This window comes from Carassius auratus, chromosome 36 (assembly GCF_003368295.1).
Source record: "Carassius auratus strain Wakin chromosome 36, ASM336829v1, whole genome shotgun sequence".
Lineage (NCBI taxonomy): Eukaryota > Metazoa > Chordata > Actinopteri > Cypriniformes > Cyprinidae > Carassius > Carassius auratus.
Window position 1 is genome coordinate 13,878,971 of NC_039278.1, and position 9,343 is coordinate 13,888,313.

Consider the following 9,343-nt stretch of genomic DNA (forward strand, 5'->3'; position numbering starts at 1 on the left):
CAGATCGGCACTGTTCGCTACTCGGTTGATTCTGTTGATTAAGATCGGCACTTCGGAGCATGTTCGCGACTCTGTTGATTAAGATCGGCACTTTGGAGTCTGTTCGCGACTCAGTTGATTCAGATTTATCAACTGAGAAAGTTGAACAGAAATGATCATGAACTCTTAAAGATGATGATGAAAAGAAAAGGTAATATTGCATATAAAATTATATCCTCCTATATAAATTATATTCCTCCTCAGATGAGTATTTAACATGTTTATTATTGTGGGCCATTAGTGTGTAGGCAGTGGTGGACAGTAACGGAGTAGCTTTACTTCGTACTGTACTTAAGTAGCGACATTTTTTAAGTATCTTTACTTTACTTGAGTCGTTTTATTTTGAGTAACTTTTAATTTAACTTCACTACATTCCAAAGCATAACATCGTTCTTTTAACTTCACTACATTTCATAAAACATATCGTTACTCCCTATAATATATCACGTGCTCCGACACGCAGGAGCGGTGTCTGATTCATCATGAGCAAACTGAGTCTTTTCAAAATAAACCTTTAAATCGGATCACAAATCGCACCAAACGATTCGTTTAGGAATTAGAATGATCCGATTGCAGCTGTTCTGGAGTCGACCACTCACTGATTCAAATGAACCGTTTATTGCGAGTCTCCAGAAGGAAGAACCGGGAGATCTTGTGTTATTAATGTCGCAATTTTGGATTAATTATTGTAACTGAAAATCATATTAAGGTCAAAATTGCCAGTTGTTTGGGAACTAAATCCGTTGTAAAGAGTGATCTATTTAAGCCCACTGAAATGCTCGAGTGCAGATGATGCAGATACATCAATTGTAGGTAAAAACAAACAAAACCCAAACATTAAAATAACACAGATTAAATACAATAACTCATGCAGGTTCAAATTCCCCGCTGCCATAATGTTAACAGTTTTATTAAATTGCTACCATCCTTGTTGTTACTTGTTGTGCTTGTTGCTTGTTGTTTTGAACACATATCATGATACCCCCACATCACTTCTTTGTAAAGATTTGGAAACTGTAGAACACAGTAAAATAGTGTAGCAACAGGATGTGGCAACATGACCGGTGGTGAGGTTAACCAGTGGAAAGTGAAGTTCATATGCCTGGCCACAACTGAGAGATGACTAACCATCACCTCTGTATCTGCAGATTCACCATTATGTTACAGTGTTGGGACCCCGACCCTGAGAGGAGACCAACTTTCTCCACGCTAGTGTCCGCTGTGATGAGTATTCTGTCTAGCCTGGAAGGAGAGCACTACATCAGTCTGAAGGTCACATACGTCAATCTGGACCAGCCCCGCCCCTACCCTGCCCTAACAGACTCTGCAGACGAATACGACTCATCAGATGCCGATGATGCAGGCTCAGTCTCTAGCTGACTGGCCAACTGGTTTGAAGTAGCATAGGCTACTAGAATGCTATTTTAACAGTACTATTTTAAAGGAATCATTCACCCAAAGATGAAAATTTGCTGAAATCCATCCAAGATGTAGATGAGTTTATTTTATCAAATGTTTAAGATAAAACAGATGATAAAAACATCACAATAATCTGCACTTTAACACATTAATGGTGGATTTGTTTATTACAAACACCCAGCTTTTCACTTCACAAGACATTATTTGATGGACTGGAGTCATGTGGATTATTGTGATGGTTTTATCAGCTGTTTGGACTCTCATTCTGATGGCACCCATTCACTGCAGAGGATCCACTGGTGAGCAAGTGAAGTAATGCTGAATTTCTCCAAATATTTTCTGATGGAGAAACAAACATCTTGGATGGCCTAAGGGTAAGTAAATTTTTTTAGCAAGTATTCCGTTCCAAAGTACATGCCCATTATGTGCCAGAATGCCACATAAATATTGGAAATCTTTTGAATTATGTTCATGTGTAGTTTATATGACATGTCATATATTGCATATTTATATGCAACATACTTTACATACTTTATGTGCATTTTCCAACACAAACCATTAAACTTCCAAAAGATGTCTATTGTTCATGAAACATTCACTTTTGTGAAATACCTGTGCATAATTTAGAAATCAAGTCAACAGTGAGAGCACTGAAAGTGTTACCACACATTTAAGTTTCACATTCAAGCACTGCATTCATTAGAATATCATATTTCAGATGTAGAGGATGTATATTTTATTCTTGAAACAATTACTTTTTTTATGTGACAAATTTTCTGTATATTATTATTATAATCAAATACAGAAAATCCTGGTCTGCACCACTTTATTTTGAAGATATCTGTTATTAGTAAGCCTTTACTTGGTATTTGGTTTGTGATTATATCAGATGCTTGTACAGAAAATGGATTCAGTGCACAATGTTTGGGATGAGTCAGCGGTCAGAGGTGTTGAGCTGAATTATATCACTGTGCTGCAGTTATGGAGCCTGTAGAAATGAGTGAGAATTTGATATCTTTGGTGCATATTCCTAAATAAAATATAATTTTGCCAAAGGTGCCAGTTTTAGTGTGCACTTGAATTATCGTGGGTAGTGCCACCAACCAGCAATATGCTAATGTAGCTTGTCATGTCATGACTACTGAATATTACTAAATGCATAACAGAACATTATCTAATTGCAAAATCAATCTCAATGAATATTTAGCTTCAAGAACTGAAATTATTTATTGTCATGGGAATGTCATTTTCATTTACTATGTAAGGAATTTCTGTATTTCTTGGTATTTGGTGTACTTTGAAAATTTAAATTATATTAAAAGCAGTTTTTGTTCAAACATAATGACAATGGGTATGTATATTGAAATTGTATTGAAAAATTACACTTGTACTCTACTTGTTTAGACAGGATTTTTGGAGTAAAATGTGACTTGACAAGGCTGATGTTATATTTGTCTTTGCCTTTTAAAACGTTACAAAAAATACAAGCTGTATCTTTGAGCTTTAGCTACAGATGAACACCCGGGGTCAGTAAAAGCCATTTTATAATGGAGCAAACATAATGAGATGCGCTTTTCTAACTGTTTGAAAAAAAAGTCCTGGATTCACACACACGCACACGCACACACACACACACACACACACACACACACACCGGTCAGAGTTTGAGATCAGAATGATTTATTATGTGTTTTTTTATCACACAAATAAATGATATTTTAAAGGATATTAAAATAGAAACCATTATTTTATATATTTTATTTTGATAAGTTTGAATTATTACTGATTTTTGACTGTAGCATGACTACCAATAACCGCGTGTTGACAGCAGGTGGCGCTGTTGATCTATAATCCCTTGCAGAGACACTGAAATACAACCTTTTTTTTGTTTCAAACAGTTCATTGAACAATAATAAATGAAGTACCTGAAGCTGACAATGAAGTAAATGTATAATAATTAGCACAGATGATTAATTTACCGCTGTAGACGCGCGTGTGAGGAGCGGAGACGCGCCGCGGAGCGTCAAATGCGCGTGAGGACCAAACACGGCAGAACGGTATGAAACGTCACTCCTCTTCTTATTTCTCTTTTACTATAGCTATTTATTTTTAGATACGTGATCTGAGTCTTTCATATAGTTGTTTTATAGTAACTTTGAAATCAGCTCCGAAAGTTCCTGTCAAGTTTTTAAAAACGAATTGATTTAATAACGTGTTGAATGAATTTGGTAAGAACCGTATTCTATGTTTTTTAATACATAGAGGTTATTAATATAGGCTGAAATATAGTGTTTTTTTATAGTGTAAAGGTGATCTTATGGTGCTTAGGCTGTTAATATAATATAGAGGAAGATTTTTACTATAATTTTTACTTGTAATTTTTTTATTTATTTATTCAGATCTGGACATCGGAGCAGGAAGTTTTTGTCAAACAGTTCATTGGTGATAAATGAATATTTGACCTGAGGCTTTTTTTAACCTGTCGATTTGATTTTTAAATGATTTCAATGACTTTTGGAAGTCAAGCCTTCTTGTACCTCAGTTGTATGTGTTGTGTTTTATGAATTGTGGATGGAGTAATCAACTGAGAAATAAAGTTGAACAGAAATGATCATGAACTCTTAAAGATGATGATGAAAAGAAAAGGTAATATTGCATATAAAATTATGTCTAAGTATGAACTAAGTTGAAAATAGTGTTTTTTATAGTGTAAAGGTGATCTTATGGTGCATTGCTCGTTAAAAGTTAGGCTGTTAATATAATATAGAGGAAGATCAATCTTAATTATTTTTACTATATTAAAATGCATTTATTTTTTACATTCCTTAGTCGAAGTTTTCAGATCTGCACGATCGGAGCTTGTTCGCGACTCCTTTGATTCAGATCGGCACTTCGGAGCCTGTTCGCGACTCTGTTGATTCAGATCGGCACTTCGGAGCCTGTTCGCGACTCCGTTGATTCAGTTCGGCACTTCGGAGCTCGTTCGCGACTCCGTTGATTCAGTTCGGCACTTCGGAGCCTGTTCGCGACTCGGTTGATTCAGATCGGCACTTCGGAGCCTGTTCGCGACTCCGTTGATTCAGATCGGCACTTCGGAGCCTGTTCGTGACTCCGTTGATTCAGATCGGGAATTCGAAGCATGTTCGTGACTCCGTTGATTCAGTTCGGCACTTCGGAGCTTGTTCGCGACTCCGTTGATTCAGTTCGGCCCTTCGGAGCTTGTTCGCGACTCCGTTGTTTCTGATCGGCACTTCGGAGCCTGTTCGCGACTCGGTTGATTCAGATCGGCACTTCGGAGCCTGTTCGCGACTCCGTTGATTCAGATCGGCACTTCGGAGCCTGTTCGCGACTCCGTTGATTCAGATCGGCAATTCGGAGCATGTTCGCGACTCGGTTGATTCAGATCGAGACTCCAGAGACTGTTTGTCAAACAGTTCATTAGTGATAAGTGAATATTTGGACCTGAGGCTTTTTTTTAACCTATCGATTTGATGACTTTTGGAAGTTAAGCCTTCTTGTACCTCAGTTGCATGTGTTTTATGAATTGTGCATAGTTTATCAACTGAGAAATAAAATTGAACAGAAATGATTATGAACTCTTAAAGATGATGATGAAAAGAAAAGGTAATATTGCATATACAATTATATCTAAGTATGAACTAACTTGCGCAATACAGTAAATATTCTTAATCTACCTTAAATAAGTGAAAATGTTTGGCTCAGTTTACAGAAAAGTCCATCCTTTCATTATGATGCAGCATTGTTTCCTCCTCAGATGAGTTTTTAACATCTTTATTATTGTGGGGATTAGTGTGTAAGTGCTACACACTGGTCGGAGTTTGGGATCAGAATGATTTTTTATGTTTGTTTGTTTCTACAGGAGTTTCTTTTAATCATCAAAAATACAGGATTAAAAAATATATATTATTATGAAGTAAAAAATTTTTTTCTATTTTAATATACATTAAAATCTATTTTATTTCTGTGATTTTCAGCATCATTACTCCATTACTGATTTATTATCGGAGTTGTGCTGCTGAACTGTGATACTTCTTTCAGGATTATTTGATGAATGAAATGTTAAAAAGAAGAGCATTTATTTAAAATAGAAGTCTTTTCTAACAATAAACACTAGAGTTCAAAAGTTTATAACTTTTTTAGAATGTATTAAATTGATAAGAAGTGAATCAAAGATTTATATTGTAAGAAGAGATTTATATTTTGAATAAACGCTGTTCTTTAAAAAAAAAATTATACATCGAAGAATCCTGAAAAGGGTATCGCAGATTCCAAAATAATATTTGGCATCAAAACTATTATTAATTATAATAATAAATCATCATATTTTAATGATTTCTGAAGATCATGTGACACTGAAGACTGGAGGAATGATGCTGAAAATACAGCTGCACATCACAGAAATAAATGATATTTTAAAGGATATTAAAATAGAAACTATTATTTTATATATTTTATTTTGATAAGTTTGAATTATTACTGATTTTTGACTGTAGCATCACCACCAATAGCCGCGTGTCGACAGCACTTGTATTGTCGAATACAACCTTTTTATTTGTTTCAAACAGTTCCTTGAACAATAATAAATGAAGTACCTGAAGCTGACAATGAAGTAAATGTATAATAATTAGCACAGATGATTAATTTAGTGCTGTAAACGCGCGTGTGAGGGGCGGAGACGCGCCGCGGAGCGTCAGACGCGCGTGAGGACCAAACACAGCAGAACGGTAGGAAACTTCACTCCTCTTATTATTTCTCTTTTACTATAGCGATTTATTTTTTAGATACGTGATCTGAGTCTTTCATAGAGTTGTTTTATAAACGCAGTAACTTTGAAATCAGCTCTGAAAGTTCTTGTCAAGTGTTTAAAAAAAAAATGATTTAATAACTTGTTGAATGAATTTGGTATTCTAAATTTTTTTTACATAGAGGTTATTAATATAGGCTGAAATATAGTGTTTTGTTTATAGTATAAAGGTGATCTTATGGTGCATTGCTCATTAAAAGTTAGGTTCGCGACTCGGTTGATTCTATTGATTCAGATCGGCACTTCGGAGCCTGTTCGCGACTCGGTTGATTCAGATCGGCACTTCGGAGCCTGTTCGCGACTCGGTTGATTTAGATCGGCACTTCTGAGTCTGTTCGCGACTCCGTTGATTCAGTTCGGCACTTCGGAGCCTGTTTGCGACTCGGTTGATTTAGATCGGCACTTCTGAGTCTGTTCGCGACTCCGTTGATTCAGATCGGTACTTCGGAGTCTATTCGTGACTCCGTTGATTCAGATCGGCACTTCGCAGTCTGTTCGCGACTCGGTTGATTCAGATCGGCACTTCGGAGTCTGTTCGTGACTCCGTTGATTCAGATCGGCACTTCGGAGCCTGTTCGCGACTCGATTGATTCAGATCGGCACTTCGGAGCCTGTTCGCGACTCGGTTGATTCAGATCGGCACTTCGGAGCGTGTTCGCGACTCTGTTGATTCTGTTGATTCAGGTCGGCACTTCGGAGCCTGTTCGCGACTCGGTTGATTCAGATCGGCACTGTTCGCGACTCGGTTCATTCTGTTGATTCAGATCGGCACTTCGGAGCATGTTCGCGACTCTGTTGATTAAGATCGGCACTTTGGAGTCTGTTCGCGACTCAGTTGATTCAGATTTATCAACTGAGAAAGTTGAACAGAAATGATCATGAACTCTTAAAGATGATGATGAAAAGAAAAGGTAATATTGCATATAAAATTATATCCTCCTATATAAATTATATTCCTCCTCAGATGAGTATTTAACATTTTTATTATTGTGGGCCATTAGTGTGTAGGCAGTGGTGGACAGTAAACGGAGTAGCTTTACTTCTACTGTACTTAAGTAGCGACATTTTTTAAGTATCTTTATTTTACTTGAGTCGTTTTATTTTGAGTAACTTTTAATTTTACTTCACTACATTCCAAAGCATAACATTGTTCTTTTAACTTCACTACATTTCATAAAACATATCGTTACTCCCTATAATATATCACGTGCTCCGACACGCAGGAGCGGTGTCTGATTCATCATGAACGAACTGAGTCTTTTCAAAATAAACCTTTAAATCGGATCGCAAATCGCACCAAACGATTCGTTTAGGAATTAGAATGATCCGATTGCAGCTGTTCTGGAGTCGACCACCCACTGATTCAAATGAACCGTTTACTGCGAGTCTCCAGAAGTAAGAACCGGGAGATCTTGTGTTATTAATGTCGCAATTTTGGATTAATTATTGTAACTGAAAATCATATTAAGGTCAAAATTGCCAGTTATTTGGGAACTAAATCCGTTGTAAAGAGTGATCTATTTAAGCCCACTGAAATGCTCGAGTGCAGATGATGCAGACACATCAATTGTAGGTAAAAACAAACAAAACCCAAACATTAAAATAACACAGATTAAATACAATAACTCATGCACGTTCAAATTCCCTGCTGCCCTAATGTTAACAGTTTTATTATTCTCCAAATGCTACCATCCTTGTTGTTACTTGTTGTGCTTGTTGCTTGTTGTTTTGAACACATATCATGATACCCCCACATCACTTCTTTGTAAAGATTTGGAAACTGTAGAACACAGTAAAATAGTGTAGCAATAGGATGTGGCAACATGACCGGTGGTGAGGTTAACCAGTGGAAAGTGAAGTTCATATGCCTGGCCACAACTGAGAGATGACCATCACCTCTGTATCTGCAGATTCACCATTATGTTACAGTGTTGGGACCCCGACCCTGAGAGGAGACCATCTTTCTCCACGCTAGTGTCCGCTGTGATGAGTATTCTGTCTAGCCTGGAAGGAGAGCACTACATCAGTCTGAAGGTCACATACGTCAATCTGGACCAGCCCCGCCCCTACCCTGCCCTAACAGACTCTGCAGACGAATACGATTCATCAGATGCCGATGATGCAGGCTCAGTCTCTAGCTGACTGGCCAACTGGTTTGAAGTAGCATAGGCTACTAGAATGCTATTTTAACAGTACTATTTTAAAGGAATCATTCACCCAAAGATGAAAATTTGCTAAAATCCATCCAAGATGTAGATGAGTTTATTTGATCAAATGTTTAAGATAAAACAGATGATAAAACATCACAATAATCTGCACTTTAACACATTAATGGTGGATTTGTTTATTACAAACACCCAGCTTTTCACTTCACAAGACATTATTTGATGGACTGGAGTCATGATGATTATTGTGATGGTTTTATCAGCTGTTTGGACTCTCATTCTGATGGCACCCATTCACTGCAGAGGATCCACTGGTGAGCAAGTGAAGTAATGCTGAATTTCTCCAAATATTTTCTGATGGAGAAACAAACATCTTGGATGGCCTAAGGGTAAGTAAATTTTTTTAGCAAGTATTCCGTTCCAAAGTCCATGCCCATTATGTGCCAGAATGCCACATAAATATTGGAAATCTTTTGAATTATGTTCATGTGTAGTTTATATGACATGTCATATATTGCATATGACAGACACAACACTTGCCATTGAGTCAATACTGTCTAACACCTCATGGCTGTGCTTTTAGTTACTATACTTTTGTCCTTGTACTTTATGTGCATTTTCCAACACAAACCATTAAACTTCCAATAGATGTCTATTGTTCATGAAACATTCACTTTTGTGAAATACCTGTGCATAATTTAGAAATCAAGTCAACAGTGAGAGCACTGAAAGTGTTACCACACATTTAAGTTTCACATTCAAGCACTGCATTCATTACAGTATCATATTTCAGATGTAGAGGATGTATATTTTATTCTTGAAAAAATTACCTTTTTTATGTGACTTATTTTCTGTATATTATTATTATAATCAAATACAGAAAATCCTGGTCTGT